This window comes from Lissotriton helveticus, chromosome 10, assembly GCF_964261635.1.
Source record: "Lissotriton helveticus chromosome 10, aLisHel1.1, whole genome shotgun sequence".
Lineage (NCBI taxonomy): Eukaryota > Metazoa > Chordata > Amphibia > Caudata > Salamandridae > Lissotriton > Lissotriton helveticus.
Window position 1 is genome coordinate 36361269 of NC_136071.1, and position 22568 is coordinate 36383836.

The window sequence follows — 22568 nt, forward strand, 5'->3', positions numbered from 1 at the left end:
AACTTAAATGAAAGTGTAATTATATTAAACTAATTGGAATTTGGAACGGAATGTAAGGTAGTTTTAATCACGCTGTCGATGTATTAGTCTTAATTGAAATTTACAGTGTTAGGCCAGTAGATGGCACTGTATGTTTGTTATTCACAGATGCAAACTTGATCTGTGATCGATGCGACTGGTTGTCACATTTAAAAAGGTTAAACAATGGAGAATGGACTTTTAAATATGTGTAAAATAAGTAAAATCTTTTAAAAAATGAAAACATTTAATATAAGTATAAAAAATAAAATTCTGTAAGAACATGCTTATTTTAGTATAGTTTAAATTAGTGAATTTTGAAAAATGTCAAATGTATTTAGTTAGCATTCTAGTCAAAATTGAAAAAAGAGAAAATGGATAAAAATGTTATTGTTTAGAAACGTTCATGAGTGAATTTTTGTAATTAAGACCAATTGTTTTATTAAAAAGACATGTTTAATTTAATTACATTTTATCAAACTGTGTTTCAAACATGCGTTTAAGGGAATGTAGTGGTAGATTCAGGTAATATTGAAATTGATTATTTTTCGTGGTTTAGAAAGTCGTACAACCACAGGAATGAGCAGAATGTAACTTGTCAGGGTGAAAAGTATGCTGACATGATTTAGAAGGGGGCCTTAGGGAAAGTAGGGTATTTAAAGAATATAGGGAGCTCCCTACCAATAAGCAGAAGCGAGGGGCAGCCCGCCTGGCCCCTGGCACGTCCTCAGCGCAAACGGGCACAGACGGGCTTTCCTTTGGCGCTCCTTCGGCGCGTACGCTGCGCGGAGCCCATGACCTTCTTAATTTATAGCGTCACAGCGCAATCCAGCAAGCCTGGACCGCCAACCTGCGAGCCTGCCTCCCCCAAGATGTCCGCCAAAGCCACAGGCAGCCGCCTAATCCCCAACTGCAGCTCAGCTCCTAATCGGCTGAGAGAATGCAAAAGAGGCGGAATGCGGCGCAGATTGAGGCAGTAATGCGGTGGGTATACAAGTTTCCCTTTTTAAAATATTCTCCTGAGAACATTAGCGTCTCCCGGCTTCCGCCTCAGGAGAAATCCGAAGTGCAAGGGTATACGGCGCAAGTTTAAAACATAGCAAAGGAAAGCAGAATGAGTGTCCAAATTACAGCAAAACAGTTTTTTTTTAAATCACAGAGATAACCAACTCGTAGCTCCCGGCTTTTGCCTCAGGAGTTGTGCAGAGGGTGCAAGAACGAGCATATTAGGTTCATATATAAATTGCGGGGGGGGGGGGGGGTAGAAAACCAAAAGAAGACATGCAAACGCACCAAACAAAATATACACCTTAATATGAAGTAAACCGATCATGTCTGACTGGCTTTAAATTCTGCTAGGGAGTGATGGAGCGAGATAGAAAACAAAATTTTGTTTAAACTCGCAAAGTCACATTTCCATAACATGAATAAAATTATTAATGATTTGTGATATGTCGTGCTAATACAACCTAGATTAAACTTTACACGTGGGGGGACTAACATGTGTGCTCATAAACGTGCATAAATGTTGCATCTTTTTGTTCGTGCAAAATAATAAAATAATTTATTGTTTTCGTTTTTGTCATTACTAACTGCTGCATATTTAAAATAAGCATGTGCTTGTTTTGCTTTTTCTTGTCTGTGTGATGTCATTTCTACTATTCTAGGTGCATATGGGTCTCATAGAAAAACGGAGACTGGTAAATATAAACGCTGCTTTATTTGTTTGCAATGGCTAGATAACATTTTGATTAATCGAGTGGGCTAATTATTTAGTAAACCATGGGGTGGATACAGAATATACTTTATTTCTTACATTAATACTTTTCTTGTGTTTGTTTTATACTAGAAATCATAAGTTGCCTGCTTTTGAGGCCTAGCTATTTGAGCCGCAAAATAAAAGCTGATCTATAATTCTGCAGAAAGTCACGAGACGCCCATTCTGAATTAAAACGTTTATTGAAGCTGCATTCACAAAGCAAAAACTGATGAGCTGACATCATTCTGTCGGACATGGCCAAGGTCGAAAGTGAACTTTTTGTCAGTCCTTAACTTGGCATCCGCGGAAGTTGCTCTGAAAAGCTATGGAAGCTGCGAGGATGATCTGTTACAAAGTTGCAATAGCAGGAAGCCTCTGGCTTCACGTGGAAGAGACAATGGTCTTTGTAAGACATGATTTTGTGGAACTTTTTAAGAATCGGGTGACATGTCACTTGTCACTTTCAGCCAATGGGACGTCGAGTATTTCTGAAAACTTTCCTTTGCTAGTTTAGTTAGCGTAGAAAGGTATAAAAAGTCATGCCCTTAGGGTTGGGCTGGCTGCTGCTTTCTGACTTTCCGATGAGGGTGATGTGCTGCTGGACTTTGCGTGGAGCACGTAAGAATCCTCAAAGAACTTTACTTTAATTTCTGTCTATTTAGCTCAGTTAGGGAAATAGGTTTTAGAAATGCTAAACTTTATATAATTTCTTTAAATTTGATTAAATTGCTTAAATTGTATTTTTCCATATTTCTTACCATCATGCTTACTTTATTGCAAATAAATTTCATTTATAAAACTTACAACTTATATACCATAATCTAGAAAATAAAATCTTACTTTTGACAAACAAGCTGGTCTTGGTTATTTAGAAGTATAGGTTACCTTTAGCTAGATCACGTCGCCTATGGTGGTCGTTTAAATGGTTGGGTTTTATTCTAATGACAATATTCTTTCTACAAATGTATAAAATGTTTATAGTTTGTAAATAATGTGTATATAGATTTATTTGACCACCTGATTCAGTAGGCCCAAAAATATATCAGGTTCATAAATGGGTCCATGTATAGTTTAGAATTTTGTTTATAGGTTATAAAATTGGGTAGCGTAGTTTATGATATATTTTCTATAGCCCGCTGGATCAATTATCTGGTAGCAGAAATTGATGGTTGCTAAGGGGTAACCAAGGTAACATGTTGGTTGCTAAGGATTACGTCATGGTATGCAAATAGGATTAATGTTTTAACACTTGTTAAGTTCGTTTTTCGTGCCTATCTGTAAGCTATACCGGTATAGATTGTGTGGCGAGAAATTAGTCACGCAAGTCATCTGTTCGTTTGTAGTGATATCGCCGAGTATCACAAGAGGTATCGCCGTGTACCATAGTGTTGTCGCCGAGCAGCACAGTTTTAGGGCTAGGTCTGAATCTTGTATAGTGAGGATTTTCTAAGAAATCAAAGCAGCATGAGAATAGGGACAAAGCGCCTTCCATAAAACTCACTGTGATGAGAGTATTAGTTATATCCGAGCTTGAGTGAAGGGTAAAATTTAACGTCAGTGCATGATTATCTATAAACAGGTTAGAGTCCTGTACGGGTACATGTTTCATATCTATAAACAGGTGAGAGCCCTGTACGGATAACGTCGTTATTTTGCTAACGGTGCATGATTTCTATAAACAGGTGAGAGTCCTGTACGGATTTCGTGTGTGTTTGAAATTAGGGAATTTTCCGTGTAAAAGTGCGAGTTTGAATTGTATTTTATGTTCAAGTGGAACTCTTAGAACTTTCACTTCGCGGTGGGTTCAGAGCAAAGCGAGTTCATAATTATACGTGTTAGAAGAGTGGGGTAAAGTTACTCTACTGACAATTGAATATTATCCTTAGTGTGAATAGCGCCGTCTATTCCGAAGTGTGGATACTTGAATGTATGTAAACTATCCTAATTAGTGAAACGAACAGATGTTGTCTTTATAAGTCATTGTTAAGAATTAATTTACACTGAAAAGTGTTCTTAAAATGGCGCTGTGAAAAGATTTTGTGAAGGAGGGGTAAGCGCCAGGAGTGAGAAACGAGAAACCGCAGCTGCTGTGTACGTCACAGAGCCGCGCTGGGATTGGGTGACCTACGTCACAAGCTGTATTCTGATTGGCTCCTGAGTCTCTGACGGCCAGTGAGCTGATTGGTAGTTCAGAAAAACTCTAAATTTATTGGTCGAGCTGAAAAGTGACTCAGCTCAACCGCCATTGGCTTGTTGGTGTGTTTCGCGCACGGATTGGTTGTTTTGCGGAACATCCCGGAAATATTTTACGAACGATTTTGTGAATTAAATTTAACTTTTAAAAATGAGTTATCATTTTAAACATGTTGAGAAAAAGACAACATTATTTCAGAAATTTAAGAATTTATTTTCACCTGACAAGAAAATCGAAACGCGAGGTGGTAAACTACTTCATAAGTATAAAACACCTGCAGCATACATGGAAGGTGAATACGGATATCATACTGTCTTATGGTTTGACAGTTGGAAACGTTATACTAAAAACGATGGTGTTTTGGCTTGGCCTGATGATGGTTCATTTAATGTAAGAGTTTTAAGAAACTTACGAGAGAAAATGAATGCTCTTGTTCCAAAACCGAGACCAACTCAATTTGAAGCTTTAGTTGAGTGGGAAGATGAGATGTATCAGTTACAAAGAGAAGCTAGTGGAATTAAAAGACCTTCTAAAAATCCATCATGGAAAAGAGAAACTCATGAAGATAGATTACGAATGTGGAGACAGGGAAACATGAGTGAAGGATTGTATTTAATTCATGAAATGGTAATGGGTTCTCCTACAGGGAAATCTATGGAAAGTGAATCTGAGGATGCAATTATGGAAGAAATATATACAACTGCTAGAAATAAACAGCCGAATCAGCCTTTGAGACCTCCTAGATCATGGTCTACTCCGGTGGTTTCTACTGAAACTTCACCGAGTGCACCTCCAATTAGTGAAGCTCCTAAACTTTATCCAAATAATTGTGAAATCACTGAAACTCCTAGAAGACCAGAATTTGAGAATGCTCGAAATGAGGGTAGACATTTTTCAATGACTCCAAGAGCAAGGGAACCTCCAAAAGATTATACAAGAGAGACAAGAAATGTTGAGGATGATGATTATAATGAATACTTAAGGTCTAAAGAAGAATTAATCAAAAGAATGACAAAAGGCATGGAAGCTGTTACAGTTCCAGTAACAATAGGTCCTGTTCAGCCTGTATTTGATCAAAGAAATACAAACAAAACTGGATTAACTATTCCTTTAAATACAGAAATTCAAAAGCCTGCTGAAAAATTTTATTCAGATTTGACAGAATTAAACACTTCTAGATCGAGGATGCCTGATTTAACTTTCAATGAGGATTTATCTCCAAAAACACCAATGGGTGCTATGTCAGATGTAGGAAGTCCTGAAGTCAGGGTAACTACACCAAAGCTTGATGTGGCCAAATTAAAAGCAAATATAGAAGAATTAATAATTGGAACAATTGGCCCAGATAGTTTAAATTACTATCGGGATGATGAACTATTATTCATTTGCAAAAGTATTCAATGGAAAACGAAAAATAAATATGATCAATTAGAGGATCTAGCTGCAGAACTTGAAATCGATGTGAGTAAACAAAAGAATTTTGCAAAACATTATAGATTAGATTTCTCAGAAAGCGACATTGAGAGTTTGAACTCAATGGGAAGAATAGTTCACATTAAAGATTTAATTGTCTATATCAAAAAGCTAGGAGAACTGAACAAATGGAGAGTGAAATGGACCAAAAGGAAGGAAGATGAAAGATTAGAAAGAATGTCAAAACAATTTCCAATGAGAGAAGTTGCAGGTGGAGGATATGTTCATGTCCCATGGTCGAGACAGGACATTCTGTTATTCACAAATGACTTTCCAAAATTAAGAGAGAAACCTGTTGAGTGGTACAGGCAAGTCGATAGATTTATCAAAGTGTCAAAAGTTCTGTGGATTGATTTGGATGGATTTTTTGACATTGTTGTTCCATCTGATCTTTGGACAGAATGTAAAATATCTATTAGTTGGCCAAAAACAGAACCTGAGCGAATTAAAGAAACAGGTGCCCCAAATCCACTCGTAATGGATTTTTATGAGAAAGTAATTGTTTGGATGAAAAACAAAATTCCACCCAAAGAAGTTGATTGGGTTAAAATAGAAAGAACAGAGCAGGAAACAAAAGAATCAGTTCATTCTTTTTATGAAAGACTACTGTTAATCTTTAAACAATACAGTGGTTATGAAAAATTAGATGAGAAAGACATGAGTCATTTTATCTATAGATTTGTTTATGGACTAAAACCTGAAATTGGAGAAATGATCAGAACTAGTATTGTCGGATGGCAAGCACTATCTATAGATGATATTCTGAGAAAAGCAAAATATTGTAGCGATGAATTAGAAGTAAAACAGAAGAAGCTAAAGGAGAAAGCCATGTGGGCACAGGTAAAGGTAGCTGAACAACAGATTGCCAGCATGGGAAATAAGAACACTAATTTTGTTCAAACTGGAAATACGAACCAGATACAAGGAAAGTTTAAAGGTAATAATTTCCAAAAGAAATTTAGCCCAAAGATAGAAGAGCTAAAACAAAGATTACCTTGTTTTAATTGTGGCGAAATTGGACATTGGAGGGACGAGTGTCCTCATCCTCCTAGAAACTTAAAGAATCCCTTATTGAATCCACAGATGCAGAATGGTGTTAACGTGCAGCAACAGCTACAGATGCAACAGGGGTTAAATGAATTTAATATTCAGCGACAATTACAACAACAACAACAACAACAGGTGAATAATCGTCAGGACCAGTTGCCACAACCACCTTTTCCGAATTGTGGGGGAGTTCAAAAATATAATCCAAACGTGGGATTTCAGGGATGTGAACAGGTAATAAAACCACAAAAACAGCAAAAACAGCAAAGGGTTCAAATGCAAAATGCTTCACAACAATTTTTATTAACAGAAAGCCAAGACAGTGATTCTGATGATTATTGCTGACGGTGCCCGAGAGAGGAGGAAGAGTGTGTTGTTGGAGCCACTCTTGAGGTTGACCAGTCTGGTCCTTATGTAAACGGGAAAGTTAATGATGTAGACATCACTTTTCTAGTGGACACTGGTGCTACCCGTTCTACTGTTAGATCAGTGGAAATTGAAAACCTACCTCTCTCTGGGGATACCATCCAAGTTGTCGGAGTAAGTAATCAGCAAATTAAAACAGACTTAACTGATCCAGTACCAGTTGAAATTGGAAATTACAGAGACAAACACAGATTTGTGGTTTGTAATAGTAGTCCAGTAAATCTATTAGGTAGGGACATCCTATGTAAAATGAATTGCAGAATATATTGTTCTCCTGAAGGAGTTGAATTACAAACAATGGAAGAAGATGGTTTGTACAGAATGACAATGATGATGATGGAAGCAGAAGAAACAAAATTGTTTCCTGCATTTGAAGAAAAAGATTTACCTGAAGAGCTAAAAGAAATAGTAAAATCTGAAATATGGGATTTTACTGGGAATGAGATGGGTCTGATGAAAAACGTAGATCCTGTTAAAATTGCATTGAAGCAGGGAATAGAATTTCCAAACACTCCACAATATAAAATGAAAACAGAGACAATTGAAGGTATTACACCTGTAATTGAAAAATTAATCAAGCAAGGTGTATTGAAAGAAATGAAGAGTAGCTCTTGTAATTCACCAATTATGGGAGTTAAAAAGGCTAACGGAACATTTAGGATCGTACAAGATTTGAGAAAGGTTAATCAAATTGTTATTCCATGTTGTCCTGTGGTTCCAAATCCAGCAGTAATTCTATTTCAGATTCCATATGAAGTACAAATTTATTAAATTGGCATAAGGCTGAAGAAATCCTGTTAGTTGACACAAGGTCGAAGAAAAACTGTCTAGTAGAAGAAAACTTATGTATGACATAAGGTCGAAGAAATCTTGTTTAGGGTTATAAAAGAAAATTATATTTTAAAAGGGGGGTGTATATAAATTTTAAAATTTATTTTTAATTTTATTTTTGAGGCTAAAACTAACCTAAAAATGCCTTACATTAAGGAGAGCACTTCAAAATGCTCTGTTTTTAAAAGATGCTGTAAGATGACTCTGGTGTGTCTGCTCATTTTAGTTCTGCTCTGGTTGATACTAGCTGTGATTATACCTTTAGAAATGAATAGAGAATTACACAAAGTTAACTTAACAAGCAAAGCTCTGGTTAGCCAAACTAAACATAGTGCATCTGCAAAAGTAATTGATCATCAGCCTAACATTCATCAAGATAAATCAATAGGTGATTTTTCAAGCAATACTTTCACAAAGCTTTTGAGTGAATATGTAAAGGTAATGGATGCAAAGGATTGTTATGTGTGCGTTAAGTTACCCGCTTCTGTTTCTGAGGGAGTAACATATAATATGCTTCCTCTCACTTATGCTGTTACATGTAGTGTATTAACTAGTTTATTTTATCAAACTGGTCGTTTAGAATATTACTATTCAAATTATGATGAGATTTTTGCTAATGTCAAGATTGATAATGCTTTAAATAAGCATAAGAAAGCTAAACAATTGAGAGAATATTTCCTTGTTACTAATGAACTCACTTATGAGTATGCTTACAAGAATAATCTAACATGTAAATTAAGTGCTGAAGGGAAGAAATTTCTGAATATGGTTGAGGAGAGAAGAGCAATTTATAAGAGAAATGAATTAGTCAAGCAGACTAAGTCATCATTCTGGCAAAAAGAGGATGAGAAACTAAATGGCAAAATGCTTGAAAATATTGCAATTCACATAGACAAACCTGTTAGTGGAAAGCTTTGCATTAGAAGAGATAACACACTTTTTGATAATTATTTTGTAGGTGCAAGCAACTGTGAAGATACTTATCAGATTATGGGAGGTTGGGGATTTAAAGGTGGAAAAGATCCTATCTTTCCTGGAATTTATTTTGTTTGTGGTGACAAAGCCTACTACAACCTTCCAGACCATTGGTATGGAACTTGTTATGTGGGAATTGTTTTTCCTAAAGTGTTTCATGTTGACAGAGATTCAGAAGGATTATTTAAAATCCATAATTATGTAAATAGAGCTAAAAGAGAAACTTTTACTGAAGTTCTGGGAGATATTTTTCAAGCTGTAATACCTTTTGTTGGTATAACCTTAAATGCAGGGAGAATCAGAAAATTGTCCACTATAGTTGATAGATTATCAACTGACACTGCTGATGGATTTCAATTAGTGAATGTTGAAGTTATTGCAATTAGATCTATGGTAATTCAAGATCGTCTTGCTTTAGACATACTCTTAGCAAAAGAGGGAGGAGTCTGTGGCATTTTACATGTCCAACATTGCTGTACATATATACCGGATGAAAGTAAAAATATTGAAATGTATATTAAGAATATTACACAAATGCATTCTGAAATAATTCCTTTAGAAGAAGAAGATTTTACTGGGAAACTTTCAAATAGGTTTCAAGCAATTAAAAACTGGTTTCATAATATCGGAAGTTCAATTCTTGGCAAGATTCTGGCACCTTTGATTATAATTATATTCATTTTTATTTTGACTAAAGTAGGTTGTTTGTTACATAAAAGAAAGAAGCATTTGAGAGAAAAGAAGAGAATTTATAAACTGAGAAAAGAAGAGGAAAGGGAAATTGAGTTGCAGGAGTTACATAGAGAGCGTCATGTTAATTGCAAGGATTATGCTGAAACAGACTTTTAGGTTTACTAATACAATGAATTTGAATCGATTTCTTATAAATTTAATTTTACCAAAATTTTGAGTGCTGGTGTGGTGATTTGTTAATCACCAGATGAGGGAGTTGATGGAGCGAGATAGAAAACAAAATTTTGTTTAAACTCGCAAAGTCACATTTCCATAACATGAATAAAATTATTAATGATTTGTGATATGTCGTGCTAATACAACCTAGATTAAACTTTACACGTGGGGGGACTAACATGTGTGCTCATAAACGTGCATAAATGTTGCATCTTTTTGTTCGTGCAAAATAATAAAATAATTTATTGTTTTCGTTTTTGTCATTACTAACTGCTGCATATTTAAAATAAGCATGTGCTTGTTTTGCTTTTTCTTGTCTGTGTGATGTCATTTCTACTATTCTAGGTGCATATGGGTCTCATAGAAAAACGGAGACTGGTAAATATAAACGCTGCTTTATTTGTTTGCAATGGCTAGATAACATTTTGATTAATCGAGTGGGCTAATTATTTAGTAAACCATGGGGTGGATACAGAATATACTTTATTTCTTACATTAATACTTTTCTTGTGTTTGTTTTATACTAGAAATCATAAGTTGCCTGCTTTTGAGGCCTAGCTATTTGAGCCGCAAAATAAAAGCTGATCTATAATTCTGCAGAAAGTCACGAGACGCCCATTCTGAATTAAAACGTTTATTGAAGCTGCATTCACAAAGCAAAAACTGATGAGCTGACATCATTCTGTCGGACATGGCCAAGGTCGAAAGTGAACTTTTTGTCAGTCCTTAACTTGGCATCCGCGGAAGTTGCTCTGAAAAGCTATGGAAGCTGCGAGGATGATCTGTTACAAAGTTGCAATAGCAGGAAGCCTCTGGCTTCACGTGGAAGAGACAATGGTCTTTGTAAGACATGATTTTGTGGAACTTTTTAAGAATCGGGTGACATGTCACTTGTCACTTTCAGCCAATGGGACGTCGAGTATTTCTGAAAACTTTCCTTTGCTAGTTTAGTTAGCGTAGAAAGGTATAAAAAGTCATGCCCTTAGGGTTGGGCTGGCTGCTGCTTTCTGACTTTCCGATGAGGGTGATGTGCTGCTGGACTTTGCGTGGAGCACGTAAGAATCCTCAAAGAACTTTACTTTAATTTCTGTCTATTTAGCTCAGTTAGGGAAATAGGTTTTAGAAATGCTAAACTTTATATAATTTCTTTAAATTTGATTAAATTGCTTAAATTGTATTTTTCCATATTTCTTACCATCATGCTTACTTTATTGCAAATAAATTTCATTTATAAAACTTACAACTTATATACCATAATCTAGAAAATAAAATCTTACTTTTGACAAACAAGCTGGTCTTGGTTATTTAGAAGTATAGGTTACCTTTAGCTAGATCACGTCGCCTATGGTGGTCGTTTAAATGGTTGGGTTTTATTCTAATGACAATATTCTTTCTACAAATGTATAAAATGTTTATAGTTTGTAAATAATGTGTATATAGATTTATTTGACCACCTGATTCAGTAGGCCCAAAAATATATCAGGTTCATAAATGGGTCCATGTATAGTTTAGAATTTTGTTTATAGGTTATAAAATTGGGTAGCGTAGTTTATGATATATTTTCTATAGCCCGCTGGATCAGGAGTCACAGTTATGACTGCAGTTTCTGGTAAGGAAATTAGACAGACCTTCAAGTGGTTGTTTTGTATATCCTACCAGTAGAAAGCAAGACCAAAGCCAAACGCCCCAGCTGTTTGGAATTTGGATATGCAGATAACTATATAGTGTACTAAAAGATGCTTGATCTTTTGTTAGTGCAGGACATAGGTATCTGCATATCAAGTGTGTGCCAAGAGATTTACCTGATGTAGAGGCAGGATCAGGGGAAAAAGGTTCAAAAGAAATCTTTTGATTAATGTGGACTGCAAAAATCACTTTTTGGAGGCGGTACACAGAGGTCAGTAACATGGGAAAACATATTAGTACGGACAGCTCTACGTGGTTGTTGGTCGCATACAGCATCGATCTCACTCACCATTCTGGCCGATGTAATGATCATCAGGGAAGCTGCCAGAAACATATCTCCCGTCCATATCACTCTCTGTCATGGTTCCACCATTTGATACCCCATTGTAACGTGTTTCACCTTCTCCAGTGCCCACAGTGGTACAACTAGGATAAATGCGCTCTTTAATTGCAGATTCTCGTGATTCCTAAACCAGACCCATATCCCCACACACACTAGCTCAGGTGTCTCCTCCCTATGGTACTTCCCACCCAGCATAAACGTACCCATAGTTTCAGGATATTCTTTGTCTCCTGATGTGTCACTCTGTCTTCTTTCTCGAGCATAGGGTTGCACCTTTGCTGCAAAATAATATAGATTAAAGTTTGGAAGGCCTGGTCCTTCCCTTGTGTAAGATAGTGTCCATGTTTTGAGGCCCAGTCTAGCCCTCTGGTGTAGATTCACCAGTACTCTATCAAGATTTGTGAAATACTCTGCACTTATACATAGTCACAAGTAACCCTGGAGACCAATTATTTTACCTAGTATTATAAATCTCAACACAGGAGACAGAAGGTTTGGCAAGAATTCACTGGAACTGCCTGAGGTGCTCTCATTATATTGTTCTGTAAAAGGCCTTTCTTCAGGAGATGTACAGAGACTCAGAGATGCCTACAAGTTCCCTGGGGTTCACATGATTGGAGGCAACATCAGGTTCTCCTCTTTCTTCTCAGACTCCCAAGTGGGAACAAACCTGACTTATCTGGGTTGGTTTATATATTCAGGGTCAGAGTAACCATTAGAATGACCTCAAGCTGTCATGTATTCCTATAGGTTCTGAATCGATCCCCCTATTCCTGACCCTATTCTGGTTAAACTAACTATCAAGTTAACTAACAGTCAGCCCATGAGGCAAGAAAAGCCCCCATGATGCAGATACCGTTATCTGACGCAGTCACACTACGGCACAGGAACGTGTTATCTGATTAGGTCATAACGCTTGAGATCTAATTAGACAAGCGACATTCCTCCAGCCCCTGATAAGGCATACGACGTTCTCATAACAAATCAAACCTATGACAACCTGGAAAATCCGTGCGGCCATTGTTTTGATTTCACAGAGAACTTCAGTAAAAGAATGTGCTAACGAGCAAGTCGTATGACATCTTTATTGACGTATCTATGTCCATCCTTACGTCAATCTCGGCACCTTTAAGGTATAAATATTGCCGATCTTGCCCTATGCAAACACACGCGTGGTGACGAGACGGAGCAGCCATACTTGCCGAAGCCAAGAGCAGAGCAGACCCCGCTGGCAGCAGCCCCGCCTTCCTGACGCGCTGAGAGACGCGCTGCTATCTCCTGCCGAGAGACCCAGCACCGGCGCTTTCGGGCAGCCCTCGCAGGCGGCCTGGAATATCGAGAGCAGAGAAAGAGATACCATTCCTCATTTCATCCTAACTTCCAGGTACAGAACTGAATAACCCCTCACAGAGAATTCTTTAGTTATTCACTTGGCAAAAACAAACTTAACTTAAACTGTAACTTTCTATTCCCGCCCACGCATTAGACTTAGGTCAGGTACACGGGGTAGGCGTATTTAGAAACACCAGTTGAGTACGTTTAGTCAAATGTATATGTGTATGTAATATATTTTAATCATTTTAAACATCATATGGCTCAGAAACCATATCAATGTTTTTACAGTATTATTTTATACTATTGCTTTTAATGTATGCACTTTACTTAACTATAAGTATTGCAATAATATCGATCCATTTCTCTTGTACGAGAAAAGAGACTGATCAATAAATAACACCTTTTTATTGAACACGCCCGTCTCTTCCTTTTCTCTACAATCTGATGAGACTAAGAATGCACGTACTGACTGAGTAAAATAATTGCCTTGTGCTCACACGACTCTGGAGATACACTCTTGATTAGGGGAGAGCAAAGTTGTCATGTTCTATGGTTGTCAGAAACTAAATCCCTTCTTGTCTAATCAGGGGAGTTAATTCTTTCCTGAACATTCGAGAAAGTTTCTAGCGAACTCTGAGCTACGCTGGCAAACCCAAAACTTAAGTCTAGTATCGACAGTAGTAGACCTAGTTAATGTCTGGCCTAGGCCTTTACTGCTGTAGGTATTATTCCAATGCGCAGAGCCTATTGGGAAGATAGGAACTACACTACATGGCGCCCAACGCGTTTGGAAAGGGCGATAAAACTAACGTAAGACATTTAGAGTAACTCAGTCGTGCTTTCTCACTCAGACCCCTTTTCCCAAATTCTCCAAAGACGTCTGGAGTGGGTGAAAGGTAATATCCTCCAAAACCTCGCAGGAGGGAACTCCTATGTATGGTTCTTGGTACAGTCAACGTTGAAGGATACACTGTTCCGAAATATTGTGCATCTAATCTTTGTTCCATTAGAAACCTGATCTGCAAACAAACATAATACCATCCTGTCGGTAAAATGGGAGACAGTGATGAAGAAAGAGAGGCAGTTAGATTAGCAGCTGAAATAGCAGCAGCAGATACTGCACTAAAGGATGCAGACGCGGATATAATACTCATTCCGGTCAGCAAAAGGAGATCTATAACCTTAAAAACTTATAGAAAATGGACTGACACCTAGAGGTGGCACAGTCATATTCGTAATTGAGGCACACGAATATCGGCAGACAGAGGTATACTATACATGGATACATTTTCCAGCAGCAAATGCTGTAACAAAGTACTTCCACTATTACAAAATAGAGGTACCACCTGACATTTACACTCCTTTCGAGGAGGTGGAAGTACCACTCAAATTCCAAGAGCATTTGCTCTTATTTGATGGCGCCCTAATACATAACAATCACATTACAAGGCTCGGTCCTTTAGGTAGACCAGGAGCAACGTGGCCGGTCTTAGCCGGATACACACCACACCCAGACATCGAAGGGATGTCTACTGGAGAGCTGTTAATACAGCTAAAACAATTACTAAAAATTCATAGACAATTAGTCCAGTATGTAATGCGGACTTCAACAATTCAGCCAGCGATTAAACTTCCACAGCTGACCCCTCACCAGGGGAACACAAATAAAATTACACCACAGAACATCCAATCCTGCCTAGGTAAAGTTCTGGCTAAACGGGAACAGATACCATTCTGGTTGGCACAGAAAATCACCCAAATAGAGGCGGTGTTTCCTGACACCACCCCGCTAGAAAAACACAGGATTCTGACTATATGTCTCCCAATGGGAATCGCACCACACATAGAGGACTGTGACAATTGGGGTACAGTCTTTGCTTCAATCTACACAAAAACGCACGGTGTTCCATCCATTTCGGTAATACCAGATGTGCTAAAACAAATTCAAGATGAATACGGTCCAGAACCAGCTTTAACTCTTGGTATGAAATTACTGAAAGACTTCAAGCAGGTCTCGGCTATATTATTAGCCAATATAAAAGGTGAAGCAGCAAACGTGGCGATCCGCCAAAGGTTAAAAGAGACAGATATAGCAGACCAACCAGCTGAAATTGCCAGAATCATAGAAAAATCCTATGAGGAACTAGGTAGAGATAGTTTAGGGGGAATACCAGTAAAACCGCAACTGACTGAAAGTCCAGAAAAAATATTTTTTAATAATTCACCAAAAAAGAACTGGGATGGAAACAAACAATCCAATCCAAAAGAAAAGAAATTCCAGTCCCGAGGAAGGTCTCCTAGGCGAAGGGAGAAATCTCCGAACCAGAGACACAGGTCACCCCAGAGTGACCCCTCTGGGAAAAGATATAACCTTAGAAATAGGGATAATATTAAAAAACCTGATAAGATATCAAGACATTGATACACGTCCCTCTCAATCTTTTCAGAATTTCTCGCAGAAATCGGAAAGAAGAGGACGATCAGAACAAAGAGAAGAGCACGCCAAGTCCAAAGACAAGGAACCTGCTCAGCTAAAAAAGAAATTACAATTTCCAAAAAAGAAGGTAGCCAGTATCAAGGTAGTTAACAATGCCGAGAATACTGAGGACACAACTGAAAAACGGAGAGTGGGCTCAGACAATGCTAGACAGCGCAGCAGAAGTGAGCATAGCTCGCAAAGTCCTTATGAATCATCTGGAGACAGTGGACACGAATGAATATCTTCAAGTGGAAACTGCAGACACCAGAGTTAGCAAACCCCACAAGATATACGAGATAACATTACGTATAGAGGGAGATAAGACTAGGAAAATAAGGGGACTATTTTGGGATAATCTCTCTAAGGGCTATGATATCCTTCTAGCTGAAAAAGACTGGCCACCAGAGTTTGTTAGGGAGTGCCCTCATGGCGAAGAAATAATTATGCCTGCCTTCTCGAATCAAATCCCGATTCATAAAAAATATACACTTGCCAGAAAGTGGGCAGTGGCTCTAGCACCTGCTTTATATAAAAATCATGTAGGATGGGATGAGGACTCCCCTCCTCACAAAATCCAGTTAAAATCACAACCTACTGCACAAAGGCAGTACCCAATTAAGCAAGAAGCTAAAAAAACAGGTAAATGAAATACTAGATCAGCTAGAATACCAGGGGGTGATTGAAACTTGCACCTCACAAATGAACAATCCTTTGTTTCCGGTCTCCAAACCAGACAATACATATCGTCTAGTTTTGGATTACCGACATCTTAACACATGTTGCAAATCCTTTGCAGTGCAAAACTCACACAGTGCTGCACTAATGAATAACATAGTGCGCAAAAAATACAAAACAACCTTGGACATCTCCAATGGATTCTTTTGTCAAAACATAGCACCAGAGAGCAGATATTTAACTGCATTCTCGGTAAATGGCACTCAAAAACAATTCTGTCGGTTAGCCCAGGGGTACAAGAACAGCCCGGGGGTATTCTCAGCGAGAGTAACAGAATTACTACAACTATATGATGATGAAGCATTATCTTATGTCGATGACATTTACTTAATAGATGATGACTTGGAGACTCACTTGAAAAGAGTGAACACCATAATACTTGGGTTCGCAGCAGAGGGTTACAAATTCAACTTTAAAAAATCCAGAATTGCCCATCTGACAGTCCTATTCTTAGGATATGAATTATCAAGTATAGCCTGGCTGACAATTTTCTAAAACTAGAAGTAGTAAAAAATCTAAAGTATGAAAAGACGTATCCTCTGCCAATCGACATTCTGCCTCTACGACATTACGCCTGTGTAATCTATACAGACGGACATGCTCAACCCCCCGTTTGGGGAGAACAAGCATACAACCCCACATGTGAGATTACAAAAGAAGTGTGGCGCGGAGGTAAACTAAAACCTCTATTAACAAAATCACACTCAGTAGAAACTAATTCAGAACAACAAACTGAAATAATAGCATTGAAAATGGCGCTAGATAATGCGGATCGCGAATTCCCGACACTTATAGTGTCAGATTCATATTACTGCGTCAGATCATATAACAGCGATTTGCAGGCATGGATTCAAAACGGTTACAAAGATGACACAGATGCACCAATAAAGCAGAAACTGCTCTGGGAACAAATAGCTCTTTTACAAAAAGAACTACCAAAGACTCACGTGACACACTCACTGAGTCATCAGCGTGATGGCGTTCACGTTGTAGGGAATTCATTGGCTGAAGCAGCCGCAGCGGCAGCCACTAAATCGGCTCCCGTAGTTCGAAAAAAGCGTACATTAAAATACATTGACGGTGAAACAGTGCTGGCGGTGAAAACGTCATCAAAAGGCGACTGCTCAGCGTTACCGATCAACTATCCACTCAATTATACATACATAATCGATGCAAACTTCGTCCCTTTTGCTCGAATCCCTGGAGTGGGGGATAGAGTAATTCCAAACATGGACAGGAGAAACTTGTTAATCGCAGACGCACATATGGGCGAGGGTCTCAGACACCTTAAATTAAAAGATTCTCTGGAAGAATTACAATCACGGTACTGGTGGCCAGGCATGAGCCTGCATCACACCATGTTTGTAAAAAACTGCCCAAACTGCAACAGAGATCGCAGTGGGGAGAGAAACAGTTTAATACCTCGTCGTATCAAGGCAGATAATATCACCAGTAAAAAGCAGGGCTTGCGATTAACATATACAGGCTAGTTTCCACTTATAATGTCGATCCTCAGCACTCGGCTGACGTCCGGACTGTTATACAAAGATTTGCGAGTCTAAATGGCATATACGCTAAGAGCATGTTACGTTTGACCATTGTCTTCCCTCTAGCCCTCCGGCCGGGGGGGAAACATGGCCAAATGAGCACAGCCCAGCGGGAATCTTCTCACTTCCTTCCTGAGGGTACGGGATGGTGTAAAGAAAAAACCAAGGCAGAAAGCAATCTATAATGGAAAGGATATTAGGTTCGGGAGCTGGGTGGGTCAAACATCTAATAAGTGTCCAACGTAGTCTAAATAACTTGCCAAGAAATTCTCTGAAGGGATTCAGTCCGTACGAATTATTATTTGGAACTAGAATGATTATCTCTGACCTCGACAGTCAGACTTCAGTGGTTAAAGAAAAAAGCTTTGATGTCAAAGACCGTTTGGCTATTTTGCAGGACTTAAACAAAACAAGAAAAGACCTGAGCAACATACAGTTGAAACAACAGCCAACAACCACTGAAGAATCACCACCTGTCCCAGCAAGACCTGTCTGGATTACAAAAGTCGGGGATCTAGTCAGGGAGAAGATCGCGGTAAAGAAGGAATTTGGGCCTTCTTACAGAAAAGCAGTTCCTGTCTTGTCTGTCAACGGGACAAGATCAGTTGTACTACCGCCACTTGCTGGTAAAAAGGAGAACCGAGTTGTATCCATCGACCTGGTAAAACCACAACATGTGGCCGATAACAAACAGTAGGCCAAGTGGACTCCCAATAAGTAGCAGAACACCAAGGTTTGCTACCAGTACAGAAGTCCTAACGAAGAGGCTCATCACATTCGAAACGCCTACAGAAGAACAACAAGGACTATGCAACAATGCAATAGAACTAAGACCTCTGAAAACCCAAATAAAAACATTTAGCAGAGACACACCAATCTATAATGAAGTACCAAGTGAAAATGCAAGAAACAAAAATCCTGAAGCAATTGGAACAATTGACAGAACTGCATCCGGCTACTTCATAAACTTCGATGATTCCTCTGAAGGCTTCAGTGAATCAAAGACACAGCCATCATCAAAAACCTTTAAAGAAAAAGCTAAGGAACTTTTGAACCAACTGAAAGAAACATATCTGATTTCTCCATGGATTGAATTTTGGGTGGGTTTTGGTGCATTTATCCTCATACTTTGGCTCATCATGGTATTAACTTTGGGACGCTTCATTGAGGGAAAATATGCTAAAATGGACACAGCAAGTCAGAACATCAACTTGATCCTCAAACCACACACATCTTCACACGTCGAGAAAAGAGAACTTTCTTCAGCCAACTTCACAGCCAATCCGATACCTGGTGGGGTAGCCTGGGACAACACTGACTATGAAATTTATGGTCCGGTCGAAATCCTGAAATATCCACACCAAATTAAGATCTCCTTGAGTGACTTTGTAAAACCAAACTCATTTGCTGATGATTGGGACTTCGAAAGCATTAATAACATGATGTCTGACTTAGTAATGTCTGCTAAATTTACCAAACATGATTATTTGCAGGGTTCTACAAATTATGACAGTATGTATTGCTATAACCACTATGGTAATCACTTTTTACATAGATCTGCACAACCTAGAAATGTGTTAAATTATAATCAATGGGAACATTGTGCAACACCTCCAAAAGGGAGCTCAAGAACCGTTTACGACAAATATTCATATTTTTCAGGTTTTAACACAAGTAATGCTGAAACATTTTATTTTAAATTATCAAACAAGACAGGGATGAAAACCATGATAGCCAACACAAAATTGTTATATTCAGACTCATTTTTTGAACAAATGAATACTTTTGGATTTGATTATTGGGACAAAAATGTTGATTTGAAAAGTGTTTGGGGTACAAAAGAATGGCAAGTACAGGGTTTAGAAGCTTTGTTTAGAGCTTGCATGATCCCAGAACAAATGATATTTTTAAATGACACTGTTCAACAAACCACCTGTCTTGGCCTAGCCAAAATCAAAGATTTAAATAAACCGTCTATTCCAAAGCCAACAATGTTTAGCAATAGCTCTGATACGGATGAAGAGATAGACGTAAACCATATATTAAACCAAAACAGAACACATCCTGATTGGAAACAATGGTTGATCTGGCCCACAGATACAAATAACTGTCAAGACAGATTCCTGAATAAAACACAGGGGTTCAAAATGACCAGGCCAGACCCTAGATATCCCCAAAGACATCACCCAGGGATAATAACAACCTACAGTGTGGGCAAATTATGCCTTCAATGGCTACAAACTTCCACACTGCCTGAAATTAAGCAACACCTAACTTTACTTACTGATGGTGCTGACTTGCGTGATTTCATTTTGGGACCACGCAAACAGCGTCAGAAGCGTTTCATAGCAGCCTCTGTATATGTAGCATACAATGAGGCCTGGAAGGTTAATCAAATTGAAACAGCAGAGAGAATACGGGAAATTGACCGTATTAATTTGGAAAAATCACTTTCTGTAGTGGACAATGGGTTAATGACTCTGTCCTCCAGAATTTTTTCATTGGACAGCATTGTGTCTTCAGCAATCGATATATTATCGCAAGACTTACTGTTATTACAACATGGTCAGTCACAATTGCGTTCTATTGTACAGCTTGGCTGGACGTTACAAAATCTTCGTTCAGGCTATGTGCCTTGGCGTTTAATCAACACAACGTCACTATTCCAAATCTTTAACCTTACTGATAGACAAATCGGTATGGCGCAAAAGGGTGCTGATTATACAATCTTGAGCATTGAAAAACTAGAAAGATTACCAATGACAATGTCAGAACGACCTGTTAGTGAATGGATAATACACGGAATCATAAATATTCCAATCTCAACCTTCAGGTTTCAATACTGCCAAAAATATATACAGGCTGGCATGTACGAGAGATTGGGAAAGGGGTACCTTAAAACAACTTGGAACCTGCCCTATTCACATGCATGTGTCAGTAATAAAGGACAGAAAGTGTTTCTTAGTGGCAACAATTGTGCTATGTCACTAAGCGGCACGCTTCTGTGTAACGGAATTAGTTTGCATGGAGCCTGTGAAGGGAATTCATACAACCTTTCATGTCACCAGCAAGGCGCACCTGCAACTGAAATAGAACCATTCTTTCAAAGACTCTATAATGGGAGTTACATTCTTATTGTAGACCGCAGATGTTGTAGTCTTATGCCCGGGACTCCTTATCTAGTAACTACTACTGCGAAGGTCAAGTGCTGTGGACGTTCTTTGTTCCCCAGCTCCTTTCCAGACAGGGAGGCAAGGGCATGGCCCAATTTGAAAATTACTTCTATTCGAATAGATACTTTAAGCAGAATGAAAACAGTGCTTCTTCAGACGCCTACAAGGCTCACGTCATCAAAAGAAACGTATGATCTACAAGTCGCAAGGACGACTGCAGAGATACATACATTATTATCAACTAATTCACCCGTACATTTCGCGGAAATCCTGAGCGAAATCTTAAATATTTCTGATACCACTGGGGTCTCAAAGGTATTTAAGACAGTATTTTCGATGGCATTAACACCATTCAAAGCCATACTGGGTATTTTTCCAGATTTCGTCCATTCGATTTTTGGCGGACTTCCCCTAATCCTGGGACTAATTGCAGGAATCCTATTTTTTTTTTTTTTTTTTTAAAAACCTTTATTGAAAGACACGTAGAAGTACAAGCGCAGGCCTACAACCACAGGGGCCGGCCGCAAAAGCAGGAGAGTCAAAAAAAGGCAACATCAATGCGTACAATAGAATGAATACAGGATAGACGTGAAATAAAGACGTTAAACAGTCAGCGCCAGGATAAAAAAGGTTTCATTTTACATTTTATAGAGGAGGCAGCAACCATATCTACCGGGCGTCACGCAACATATACAAAAAACGAGGGGGGGGGGCGGGAGGGAGACAGCCCCCCACGCAATCAAATAACCCTAGTAGGGCGAAGCCCAAAGACATCCTACGCCCAGCAAAGGTTCAAAAATAAAGGACAAATGTCAGCAAACAAATAACGTGGACGCCACATGTACAGCCTTCCCGCCCCGGAAAAGGAGAAAGTGCGGACACGTACGAAACAAAGGAGTGAAAACAAAGGGACATAGCCCACCCCCTGAAAAAAGCAAAAAGGGACCATAGAATAAAACAAACTAAAATAACAAACACCCCCCCCCACCCTACATCACTGTAATGGCTACGGCCTACCCCACTAAACAGCGTGCCTGTCGCCCAAAGTCACCCGAAATATAGAAGAAAGAGAAAGGGAATAATAACAAAGAAAGGGAAAGAAGAAAGAGAGAGAAGGAGAAGAAAAAGAAGGACAGGAGAAGAGAGGAGCCAGCGACCGAAACATGGAATACTACCCCACCCGCAATAACGGATCACCAATCGAGGTCGAAAAGGACATTGAAAAAAGCCCACACAAGGATGAAAAACAAGAACTAACCAAAAGAATGAGGCCTGGAGATGCCATTTAAAAGGGTCCCACAGCTACTCCGGCACAATCACCCCTGTCCACTTTTATGAAGAGTCGAGCTTCCAGACCCCGCCACGGCCGAAAAGCAGAATGATACAGTGGGTCCATACCAGTCCAGGAAGGCCAGTGGGATCTCCGCAAAACACCGTCCCGGCCAACAAGAAGCAACCAGGAGAACTCGGCAGCAGTCAGAATGCAAAAGTACCTCAACGATCCACGTGGCCAAGCACAATATCTGGGCTGTCCAGAACGAAGCAGAGAAATCAGGATGTAGGAAACACTGCAGCATCGGCACCGGGTCCACATGATCCCATAGAATCAAACACCCAGCTGGAGATCCCAGCACAGCA

At 38.9% G+C, this 22568-nt stretch overlaps 1 protein-coding gene across 2 annotated transcripts in view; it reads right to left on the reverse strand.

Moving 5' to 3' along the window:
• LOC144785836 (synaptonemal complex central element protein 1-like) overlaps window positions 1-22568 on the reverse strand; it is a 265320-nt gene that overhangs the window by 145151 nt on the left and 97601 nt on the right. The window lies entirely within an intron of this gene.